Here is a 13,186-nt window from a genome sequence, read left to right as displayed (position 1 = left end):
AAAAAAAAAAAAAAAAAAAAAAAAAAAGAGTTAACTTAGATAGTTTGTCGTGCATCCAATACATAAAATAACACCTGAAAGAGCACACATAAGAAAAGAGATCAACTGACTCAAGGTGTCATTGAAACAACTATGTAGCAGGCATATATACAATTTAAGAAAGCAATTAGAAAGTGCAATTGACTTTGATTGAAATTTAGGGACAACAGTATAATGAGGAATTGTGTTTAGCTGGACAGAAACATAATAATGACAATATTTTTAATGGAGCTAAGTTGAATTTCATGAGGAAAGTCTATATGCTTTACTGAAAGAAAGCCAAACCTGACAGAATTTTGTCAGGATCTCCCAAAAACATTCCTAGTTTAAGATATCATCACATTTTCTTCTTTCTTAATACTCATGATTTTATACTTTCTTGTGTTACCAAATCAACTAGAAACAGATTTTACTTTTATGCATCACATAACTACACACATTTGTCCAATGATGACACTGCTTAAAGGCTAAATAAAAATGACAATTTTTTGTGACGTTTCAAAATAAAAAGTTTGATGATTGTTTTGGAAATGTCAATCAAATAATATAATGTTTTTCTGGGGATTTTAGAAATAGGCCAATCTAATGAAAAAGAAGAGTCCCATTTAAATTCAGTATATGTTCTTCTTGAAAAGATTGATGTATTAAATATTTATGCAAACACATTAAATTGGCAAGTGTATGAAAACATTATTACATATTCATCACCTTCACATTTCATCTTTTTAAAGAGAACTTCTTTCCTATAAAGCTAAAATAGATGACTAAAAGTTTTCCAAGGGCACATTTTTCAAATTTCATAACACCAGGTAGTTTTTCTTCAGCATTTATATTAATTCACATAAAAACAAATTAGTGTTGGAGCTAGAAAAGGCTAATAACTCATTCACGTGTTGCTTTATCATTGGCCTTTCCACAAAATCTGCACTACAGCCTTCTGATTCTAGAGTTGCTTGCTAAGGGTGTGTGTTCACTTTGGGAAATAAAGGAGCTCCTTTGTGTCATTGGTTATACTGGAAGCCACTGATTTGTCACAAAAGCCAAATGTCATAAGATAGTTAACGCATTTCCGAACTCACCGAACTTCTCCTGAAGTATGATAAATCCTGATTGACCAAAATTGTATGGTCTTTGGAAAACCTTGCTTGAATTAAAATTAAATTGACTACGCCTCTCACTAAAGTCCAGAGAGTTGAAGTGATTTTACATATATTCTAAAAATATACACATTTAATATAAATTGCTTCATTATGTTGACACAGTGCAGTGCATTCTCAGCTTGCTTTCTCCCTCCCATATTTCCCTGCTAACTTCAGTTCTCATTCTTTCCAGCCTTTCCATCCCTTGCTATTTATTTGATTTTTGTCACAGTCACCTGTTTTATTCCCTTATAGGTGTGTCTGATCATCCTTCTGCCCATTTTTCAGGAGCTCATCTTACTTTCTGACTTGCATCTCTCTCGTCTCATCCTCTTTGATGTTTCAAACACTGTTGCCTTACTTGATAATTTTTCTCATGCTAAGTCCTGTATTGTTCTGAATTTTGATAGTTTCTTTATGGAATCAACTCTGTAATGGAGAGAAGAGCAGGTTCTCTACAGCACAGTGAGAAAAATCTGTATCGTCACACAGCAGAGATGGAGGTGGAACAGAAAGAAAAAGACCAGAAAGATGGTCCTGCCTGACTGATTTCAAAAACAACTTGGAATTTTACTCAAGCTAAAATTATCCTCTTTGATAAACCAGTCCAAACCTCTGCTGCTTTTGTGTGGCCAAGCCCGGCAGTCTTTGCAGCTTTTTTCCTCTACTCTCCAGTGCACTCATGGAAGCCCTGTCTCCTGCCCCCTCCACATCCCTTCAGGTTTTTGCTTCTCCCTCTATTGCATCTCATTATTTCCATGGTGCTGCTGGATTTTGGTTTCCTCCTGTGTTTCTTGCCTTCTCTGCACTGCTTTTGCCTTCTTGTCCTGCCCTGCTCTGGTGTGGAGTACAGACTCTGGCTATTCAATCTCTAAAGCACCAGTTTGAAGAATAAACTTTCATGAAGGATAGGGTGTAAAGAATGGGTGTGAAGCTCAGATTAGCCCGATGCAGGTAAGTGTTAGTTTGGTAGCTCCTTCATCAAACTCTCCTTTGTCCTGTTTGCCAATTGCGGCTGCGTTATCTCCTCCCTAGAGATTGCTGCCCATACCTCCATCCCGGTTCAGAGCCAGAGTCCCAGAACACCAAGCATGTTCTTCGGTGACCCGAAAATACTCTTCCTTATTCATAATTCACTACAGGGAACAATTTACTTCATTTTGTAAAACAACAGTGTATTGGTTTCCCACGTCTGCCCTAACAACATATTACGCACTGGGTGGTTTAAAGTAGCAGTAATGTATTGTTCACGTTTCTGGAGGACAGAAGTTGAAACTGGGGTCAGCTAGACTGTGCTTCTATCAGAAGCTATAGTCAGACTCTTTCCCTTGCCTCTTTCCAGCTTGCTACAGTCCTGGGCCTTCCTTGGTGCTCTTGACTGTGCCTGCATCACTAATCCCTTCTTCAGTCTGCATGCGGCCTTCTCCTCCCTGTCTCCTGGAAGGAAATTTCAGGGTACGTAGGGCCTGCTCAGGTAACCCAGGAGAACCTCATCTGAGGGCCCTTAATCAACTAGATCTGTGAGGGCTTTTTTCCCTCAGGAAGGGTGACAGCCACTTACTCCAGAATTAAAGCAAGTCTCCGGGAGGGGTCATTGACCCAGTATATAGTCTAAACAGACTCAAGTTATCTCAGTTTTCACAGCCACAGAAAGTCAATGAGAGTATTTTCTTTATTTAATGTAAAGAAAAAAATAGTTATTTCTTTTGGAATATTTCTTTCAGAATATTTCTTTGCAGCCCTTCAAGTCATCTTGAACACATTGATGATAGATTTGAAAGGACATTTTTCATCTTGTTAAAATAATATAATATTTTGAAATATAGAAATATAAGTTTTTACTAATATCAGTATTAGTAAAAACTTTATTATTAGTAAAAACTTAGTACAACCATATATTTATACAAATGCCTTTGTATAGTTTTTGTGTGTTTATATATATATATATATATGTATATATATATATATAATATTCGTGTATAATATAAATGTATTTTTATAGTCATGTTGAATTTACAACTACATATTGTGCTTGATCTTAAAATATTATCTGGATTTTCAGTATTTCAGCATGTTTAATTTCTTTTTTCATTAGGAGATGCTTAGGTACTTTTATAGGTTCTACAAATCTATATTTATGCTGCGTCTATAGTTATTTACACTTTAATTTTAATCCCATCTCAGATGTTGACTGAAAAATAAATTGCTGTTATTTTTGAACTATTATATATTTTGAGGTCTTTTAAAATTACTTTTAACTGCTATGTGTTGTCACTCATGTGTATGTATGTACAGTGTTTATGTATGTATATGGTTATTTTGGGTGCTGAGAATTGAGCTTATAGCCTCGGGCATGCTAAACCTGTGCTCAGCCACTGAACCATATCCCCTGCCCTATATTATGCAATTAGGTTTCTTGACGCCTAAGTGTTTAAATTAAAAATTTCCTGATCAGTGAAGATACCCTATTGCTTCTTAACCACGATTATAATGGCAATCAAAGAATTAAATATTCTCTATCAACTTCAATAATTACTAGAAAAAGTTTGACTATTTTCTAGAGATTCTCTTACATTTATAAGCATGTTGCCTATTTGGAAAAGTTTTAAGGTAGATTATGAAGGCTCCAATGGAAGCAAAATGATTCATTTAAGCCTTAATCCATCAGTAAACCTCACATACATTTCTAATTATTTATTATTATGCCACTGTGGTAAAGCTTTGTACATGAAGATTTCTCTGAACCTGAATGCTTACCTCTATGAATTTCCCAAAATTCAGTACTCAGAGAAATGATAGAAATAAATTTGTAATTCTTCATAAAGACTTAGTTTGTCTTTGATAAGGATTATATGCAGACAAGTTTTACAAAATATAAGTAAGGGGGCTTGATCTCAATTAATTATCATTATTTTGGTATTAACTTTAATTAATTTTTAAGTATAAAGGGAATAAAATGCTACCTCAAGATTAATTTAATTATATTTCTTCAGCATCAAAATTAAAGTTCAGATTAGTTTCTAAATAGGTTTAAATTCCTTAATGTAAATTATTTACTTTTGTATACTTTTTGGAAGGACTTAATTTGAATAAATTGTATATTTGTTATAGACAGCTCATTTCTAGTGATCTATATTATTAAATTTTCTATGATGCATTTACTTAACTCAAGTCTATCAGGAATTTAGATTAATGTGCAGTGTGTGAATTATGTATCTAAATTGACTTTTTCAAAATTTGGTAATTAATTATCTTTATTAATATTCTTCCTCTGTTACTTTCATTCCAATTTTAGTATGTTTGCTGCCAAAGAGAGCAACCTCCTGTGTTCCTTTCGGTTGCTGCTCATGCCAAATACAAATTTGTGTTCTAAATCTTTGTTAACATATTTTCAGTGTGTTCCATTTAGCATTACACTTATTTTTATGCTAGTAGCATGCTGTTTCGGTTTGTGTGGCTCCAGATATGCCTTGATACCTGGCAAAATTGGCAGCACTGTATCACAATTATTCTATCAAAAATATGTTTATAATCTCTCTATTATTTTTTATATTTTAAAAAAGGTCTGTTAAGAGGCTGTTCAGTACAGGGTAGCTGCAGTTTTAGAACCAGGTGCTTTTTGGTGGCAAACACAAAGGACAAATAGCTCTCTGTATTTGGAGACATAGACTGAGTTAGATATTAGGCATTTGCAAAACTTGGCTTTTTCTTATTGCAAAACCTCAACTTCTGTGTTCAGCAAAGTAGCATTGGAAATACTTAATGAGGTGGAGTAGATCTTTAAAAACAAAACAAACAAAACAAAAGACCAATACGAGGAAATACAATCAGTAAACCAAATAGGTACTTTGGAATGAAAGAAATTAGAGGAGTTTGGGAAATAACTTTACTCAAATGTGTAGTACTTACATTTTAAAAAAACATTTTGATTTATGAATGTATTTTTAAAATTTCACAGTTTTCCATAGTTTTAGTGTCATGATAATTTATTTTAATGAGATTATCACAGTATATTGTAGCCTCTTTTATAACTGTGTTGGATCATGTTAAAAACAAAACAAAGTAAAAATCTGGCTTCCATTTCTGGCCCAAGCTGATTTTATTTGCTTATGCTGAGCTATCCACAAAAATGGCAGCTACTGGGTTTCTAGGCTGCTAGATAAGTCCTGGTCACAGCTGGGGTGGCCCGGGGTGGCCCTCCTTGAGGCGTGCCTGTCTGCAGAAGGCTCAACGCCCTGCCAAAGGGCCTTCCTCCAGCACTAGGTGGTCAGCGTGAGTAGGCTGAAAGCTTCCCTGAAGCTGAACCACACACAGCATGAGGTACAAGCTCATCACTCCTCCCATCTCCACATTATGTTCAGGCCATTCTCCCGTGAAGATGGTAACCAAGCTGCATTTCATTACACTCACAGGAATCTGCTCCCCACTGGCAGGGGAAGTGGCAGCACTGATTTGAGAATCTCTCTCTCTCTCTAAGGACCAGAAAACAGTATATGAGACCTTGTTCTGATTTTTTTAGATTTGTATCAAAAGAGGATCATGTACCTACCTTCATTCCTTTACCTATGGGAGGAAGTGGACTTGATTAATTAGTTAGTGTTTAGAATGTTAATGGGCAAACAAAATGCCCAGCCAGTGATAGACTACTCCCTAATTGTCTGTTTTGAACCATATTTTTAAGCTTCCCCGGTTTGTAGTTTCATCTGTGAAATGATGGAATTAATTTTTAAATGTAGTTTATAAATTGACTTGTAACAAGTGTCAAGGAAATGAGGAAGTCATCTGATATTATTGCCCCACACCTAGAATCTACCTTTTGCTCCCATTCTAGTACTGCATAAAGGTAACCCCTAACCTGACTTCAAGTACCATAGATTAGTTTTTGTCGGCTTTTAAATTTCACATAAATTGAATCGTAGATTGTATATATCTTTGCATCTGGCATTTTTTTGTGCAACTGAATGTCCAAGAAGTTCATCCAGTTTCTTTTGTGAGACACTGGTTTTTATTGTTATATAATATTCTACCATGTACATATCTTACAATTTCTATGCATTCTATAGTTGTTGAATATTTGGGCTGTTTCCCTTTGGGCCATTATGAATAATTCTGAGGTAAATATTTCTGTATAATATTTTGGTGACCACTTAATTACATGTGGTATGGAACTGCTGAGTCAGGGTGTGAATATAGAGTTCTAGGAGATGCTACCAGCAGCTTTCTGGAATTCTTGCACTAATATTAGTACATAACATAGAGTTACCTCCTTTAGTTATGAAGAACCCCTTACAGCAGTGACGGTGAACCTATGGCACGTGCGTTATTTTTCTAAAACAAAATATGTTAATGTATGAGTTATTTTTTCTAAACTGAAACCACAGTATTCAAGTTTAATTGCAGTGTTGACCCTTTGCAATAAATAAGTGTGTTTTCGCATTCATGTCTAATAGGTTTGCCATCACTGCCCCAGGGGATTCTTGAGAGGTGGATAGTACTAAACTTGCTACGTATACTACAATTTTCCCCCTTACAGTTTTAAATATGGTAATGTTTAATCTATAAGTTTTGCAGGCCAAAGTGTAGCACTGATTTTCTTTTCCATCTTCAACAATTTTACAGACAGAAGAAACATTCTTGCTGCAGATCTTAGCAACTTCAGCATACAATTATGTTTTTTCCTTATTAGTCAAGCATTTATAATTTTAACCTAAAAGAATTATTTTCTGATTTCTGTCTGATACCTCCATTGCTAGCATCCATCTTGTGCTTTGGAGCCATTACAAGGTAAAATAAGGGTTACTCAAACACACATACTGATACAGTCAAAATTGATCTGATAACCAAGAAGGTCACTAAGTAATAAGCAGTAATATATACTTCATGGATAGCACAGAGAAAATGATGATTCATGTCCTAAGCAGAAATAAGCATGATCGAGGAAAATTTCATCAGACTACTTAGAATTATGAACAATTCATAGACTATGAATTGGTTATTTCTGGGATTTTCAATTATTTGTAATTCAGTGAAGTGTCTCTGAAGTTCCTCTTGCAATTTAAAATTCTTCTTTATTACTGATTTGTAAGTGTTCTTTATTCTTAAATAGTAGAGGTTTTATATAAAAATCTGGATTTCTAATTTCTCTTAAACCACAAGGAGGATTCTTTAACTTCCTACCTGTTGCTCTGGGCCTATATGTTGTGGCAGCAGTGAATTGGGTCAGAAGACTATTTACTTCATGGAGGCCAGGAAGCAAAGAGGGAAAGAGGGATGGTTTGGAGCCCCAGTATTCCTTTCAAGGGCATGTTCCCAAGGGCCTGACTTCCTTCTGCTAGGTCCCCACAGCTTGAAGGTTTCACCTCCTTCTGAACATGCTCGGTAAAAAGCCTTCAACACATGGGCTTGAGGGCCACTCAAGGTCCACACAGCAGCACTGGCTGAGGTCTCACTGACCTGAGTCAGTGGCTGCTCATATGAGAGATGTTCACCAAGGTCTCTGCTGCTTCCTGTACCATTCTGCCTCACAGGTCATTGTACACCCTGGCCCGACTGACTAACAGGAGTACATGTTCTAAGGTCCGCTTTTAAAATCTCTGAGTTCTGGAAACCAAACCCTCTTGCCCTATGGGTTCAATCAGTATGAAGACAACAAATGTCCATTTCAGGTGTCACAAAATTAAGAATGCAAAGTCTCAGTGCACCTATGTTTATAGGGAAACAGCCCATCTGCCCATCAGTTGGAAACTGGATAAAGAAGATGTGGTTTTTCTATAAAATGGAATGCTACTCAGCCAGAAAGAATGAGAAATTAGATTCATTCATAGGAAAATGGATACATATTGAGGATATACTCCTAAGTGAAATAAATAAGTCACACATGTATAAATATTGAATGGTTTTTCTGGTGTGAATAAACTGTAATAGTACATAAGATTCTAATGAGATGATTGGCAATGTGAAATAGGAAGAAAAGGGCTAAAGGTGTAGGGAAAGAGGGAAGGGTAGGAGAAAGGTAATAAGGGAAAGGAAAAAATATGAGAAAATGAAACAATGGAAATAAAATGTTTGTAAATGGGGAGGAGAAGAGAGGGTGAGGGGAGGGCAGGGACAAGGGGAAAAAATGAGAACCAAGACCTGTCATGTAAAGGTACAAGATCCCAATAATGAATGTAACTGTACTGTATACCTAAAATGTACCAATAAACTCAATTAAAAAAAATAAGGCAAAATCTCTGGCCACCGAGTAATAAAGATGTTAGTGTAATGTAACACATAAAATCTAAATAATTCATTTTTTAGGAGGTAAGATGTAAGAACTGAGTTTGAAAACAAAAGCTGAGAGCTTAAATTATCTTAGTATAAACAGTTTAAATAGTGGAATTAGTGGAACGTGACCAAATGATTTTTAGGATTCACATGTAAAATTAAAGTGTCACTAAATTTCAGAATTTTTCTTATGTGCATACATACTCACACACATGTAAGCATACAGGAATAACTGTGTTATTAGATTAAAACAGAGGATAATTATTCACTCACTCCCCAAATATCAGTCAGAAACTCCACTGTCAAGTAATTTTTGGATTGCTTTTGATGTTACGGACACAGAATTTGATAAAATTTTAAAAATTCTCTGCTTTTGCAAAATTGTTGTTCAATGGTGATATACAGTCTATAGATACAAGTGCAAGGAAATATTAAATTTATGATCATTTATATTCCTAAAACAGTTTATTATACTAACGAAGACAATACGACATTGTTGAAAGGATAGACAAATTGATCAAAGGAACTAAAAGGAAAGCCCAGAAACAGCTCACAGAATAAGTGAACTCCCATTTGGCGCGAGCAATGGCAGTGTGTTGGGAGAAGACCATGGCTGGTGGGGCTCAAGGAGATATCCACACGCCAGAAAGAATCTAGACACAGTCGTTGCACCTCCCACAAAGATTACCTCAGAACTGCAGACCCTGACTATAAAATGAAAATCCATAAAACTCCTAGACGATGACAGAAAGGAAACCCAGGTGATCTTGCATTTTGAGATGACATTTTAGATGCCACAGTGAAAGCATGATGAATGAAAAGGAAAACTGTTAAATTGGACTTTACTAAAATTGAATACACCTGCTCTGTAAGATGCAAAAGTAAGAAATGAAAAGCCAAGCCACCGATGGGGCTGGAATATTTGGAAAACGTGTATCGAATGAAAGACCAGTAATGAAAATATAAAAATAATTACAAAAAAAGCTCAATTAAAAAATTGGCTGATAGTATGAACAAACAAAGAAGATGTGTAGATAGCAAATAAACACATGAAAAGATGCTCATATGTCTTCAAGGGAACTACAAGTTAAAACAATATGCTGCCACTGTACAGTCATCGTAAGAACCAAAATCCAAAACACTGACAACAGAAGCTGGAGAAGATAAGTAGCAAAGAGACTTTCTCCATTGTTGGTGAGAGTGCAGCGTGGGGCAGCTTCACTGGAAACAAATTTGACAGATTCTTACCAGAGGAAACATAAGGTTTATCATTGTATTCCTTAATATTTTGTCAAAGAGCTGAAAGCTAACATCCATACAAAAGCCTGCACATGGATGTTGATAGCAGCATTTTTTCATAAGTGCCAAAATTTGGAAGCAAGCAAGAGGAGCTTCAATAAGTGAATAAAAAGCCAAGCGGCTACAGCCGTGAGATGTGTATTAGTTTCCTGGGAGGCCACAACAAAGCAGTATAAATCCAGCAGCTCGCACAACAGAAATTAATTTCCACACAGTTCTGGAAATCTTCAATCAAGGTAATGGCAGAGGTAGTTCCTTCTGAGGGCCATGAGGTAGAATCTCTTCTGTCTCTTTGCCAGCTTCTAGTGATCGGTGGCAATCTTTGTTACTCACCAGAGCGCAGCAGAGTCACTTTGGTCTTCACCTGGCACTCTTCCGTGCCTCTGCTCTGCAGCCCATGAGCCCTTTTCCTGTCACGCTGGAGTTAGGGCTCACTCTAAGGACAATGCCTTACCTTGGTCAATTGCAAAAACCCTATTTACAAATAAGGTGACATTCACAGGTGATAAGGACTTCAGTGTGTGTGTGTGTGTGGGGGGGGCACAAGTTAAACCCTAACACAGTGGAATAGTACTCAGCAATAAAAATGAATATCAAGCTATTAGAAGACACAGAAGAAACTTAGGCACATATTACTAAGCGAAAGAAGCATTTACATAATTACAACTATATGATATTTTTAGCCCAAACTAGGGAGATATTAAAAAGATTCATAGTTCAGAGAAGGAGAAGGAGGGACGAATTGGTAGGGTACAGGAGATAGAGAAATAAAACTGTTCTGGATGATACTGTAATGGCGGATATGTGGCATTATACATGTCAAAAGCTGAAGGAGGTACAACACCAAGACTGAACTCTACTGTAAACCATGAGCTATATTCAACATTACTCAATACTGGCTTATCAGTTGTAAGAAACATGCCACATTAATGCAAGATGTTCACATTGGGAGAATTTGGTTATTTGGAGTTTAAGAAGATACATGGGAATGCCAGACTTCACTATGTAGTTGAGACTGACCTGGAACTCACTATGTAGCCCAGGCTGGTCTCGAACTCACAGCGATCCTCCTGCCTCAGCCTCCCGAGTGCTGGGATTACAAGTACACGCCATCACGCCTGGCTCTGTTCTAGAAATCTTTAAACCTTATTTAGAAAAATGAAATCCATTAATTTACTTTTTAAAAAGTTCCAGACCCGGTAAAGCTCCTCTAGCATGGGTGGTTAGGGAGGGTTTCTCTGAAAAGACTGCCATTAAGTCTGACCTAAAGGACAGGAAGTTTCCTTGCTTTGATGAGTGCATTTCTAGTAGAAAGGAGAGGCAGAACAAGAACTGGCCAGCGGAAACCAGCTGCATGTGAGCCATCAGGGACACCTGCACTGAGGGAAGCAGTCATTTAGCGGGAGGCAGGTAGAGTCCAGATAGGCACAACTTTTTAAACAGAGTACAGTGTGGATATTATTCTGAGTGTGATATGAAATCATTAGATGATTTAACAGGGAAGCACTAACATGTGATCTACGTTTTAAAAAAAATATCACTCTGGCTTTTGGATACTGAGAATACACAACATCAGAATTAGAGACAGTAGTGAGAAGGATATTGTCATGGTTCAAGAAAGAGGTAACAGACATTTGGACTAGGGCAGTGGATGTGGCGATATTTGATACACACTGATAATGGTAAGAGAAGGGTGGACTTCTTACTGTGTCAGTCCTCTAAAAACCTGAAAATTTCAGGCTGGTCGCAGACTGGAGTCTATGCCCTTTGCTATTCACATCCCTTTCCATGAAATAAAAACTCATCAGATCTAACACTGCTTTGAATAAAGGGGCTTTGTAAAACTGCACATATTTGCTTTTCATAGTGTTTGTTGTAACAGAATTTGATCTAGGTCTAAAACTCACTTAGCACAGACATATGTTAAAGTGTTTTACTTTCATTTCATGTTTTCTGAAAATTTTGCATTAGACTTGGAAAGAAAATATCTTTTAGTAAAACGAGTGGTTAATAAAACTGAGCAATTTGGTGTCTTGCAGTAACTTTTCAAGAAGTATAGATATCTATATAAATTTGATGAACCATGCCTAAAATACAGGGCTGGGGATATTGCTCAGTAGCACTGCACCTGCCTAGCAAGTGCAAAGTCCTGAGTTTAATCCCAGGTACTAAAATAAAAAAATAAAAAAATAAAAAAATACAGGCTACAAATGATGGGAACTTTTAAAACATAATCACACTACTAGATATCAATCACAACCTGGCAAAGGGAGTTGTTTTCTTTTTGTTTTTAAAGCCCATCTTAAAATTGTGCCAATTTTTGTCCCACTATTTTAAGATGAATGACAAAATGTTCAAAGCAAAGAGCAGCCATAAGCGACTTAAAATATGGCACATCAACAAAACCTGCATCATCTATTTCCAAAGAAGAAAGACCTGCAAAATTCAACAATTTTTAAGAAACTTAGCAAATCACTATAATCTTTGGAACACTACTCTAAAAGCAGAATATTACTTTATTTACTCTGGATAAAACTCAGATGTAAACAGGATAATGCTGCAACACACAAGAATGTTAAGACGGCTAAAAATTAAATTGACTATATGTAATAAAATAGGATGGTATATTTGAATTTATACTTTGATTACAAATCAGTTTTAAAGAAATAGCTGATTTTGAAAAAACAATTCAGCAATCTTAGGAAGTATATTTGATTAATAAAGGCATATAGTATCACTGAAATATCATTCACAAACCTCATTCCTCAAAGTTGTTAGCTGCCTATTTATTTTTATTTTTTGTACCAGGCATTGAACGGAGGACTGCTGAGCTAAATAATTAACAAAAGTTGTAATATAATTGGAATTTTTTCTTAAGAATTTTTCGAGTTGTTTGGGAAAATGCCTGGCAAATACGAGAGGCCCTGAAAGTCCAGGATATGCTTGGGGAATTGTGGGGACAGGACAGTAGGAGAAAACTTGAGCACTGGGAGTAACCTTTCAATTCCTTCCAGCGCTGGAGCAGCGGAAGGGGCGCAGCGGGAGGTGAGGCCCGGGACTGCGGCCCCGCCAGCCTGACTGCGTCCTCTCAGGTCTTATTTTCAGGGCAGCTCGCTCCCTGGTGGCTTAATGTACAGTGAAGGAAACAGCGTCTGTTCAAGACCACTTCGGAGAGGTGACTGTGGGGGGTCGTGCGAGCCCGGAGGTCTTCCTTAAACTGACCTGTACAGGTGGACACACACTGGCAGCGGGGGCTCCGGTCTGTGCAGCAGAACGGCCTGTGAGTGCGACCTCCGTAACTTCAGGTCCGTGCGTATGAACGTCCACGCACGTCCGGCTTCCAGACCTTACAGAAGTTCTGCACCTGACGCCCGCTCCTCCACGGCTTGGCGCTCTCCGCCCGCGGTCGGACCCCTTACCGGAGCAGCCCCGGGCGGCCCCCG

General features: G+C 37.1%; 1 long non-coding RNA gene across 3 annotated transcripts in view; it reads right to left on the bottom strand.

Annotated features, from left to right (window-relative positions):
* Positions 1 to 13,180, bottom strand: part of LOC117284125 — a 27,167-nt gene extending 13,987 nt beyond the window's left edge. For all 3 annotated transcript variants that reach the window (XR_004515215.1, XR_004515217.1, XR_004515216.1), the window contains exon 1: positions 12,966 to 13,180. This is a non-coding gene — a long non-coding RNA (uncharacterized LOC117284125). The remainder of the gene's footprint in view (positions 1 to 12,965) is intronic.
* Positions 13,181 to 13,186: the final 6 nt, after the last annotated feature.

This window comes from Fukomys damarensis, unplaced genomic scaffold (genome assembly GCF_012274545.1).
Source record: "Fukomys damarensis isolate Sample0158 unplaced genomic scaffold, DMR_v1.0_HiC HiC_scaffold_4, whole genome shotgun sequence".
Taxonomy (NCBI): domain Eukaryota; kingdom Metazoa; phylum Chordata; class Mammalia; order Rodentia; family Bathyergidae; genus Fukomys; species Fukomys damarensis.
Note: the sequence above shows the minus strand (reverse complement) of the source record. Positions and strands in the feature narration are given on the sequence as shown.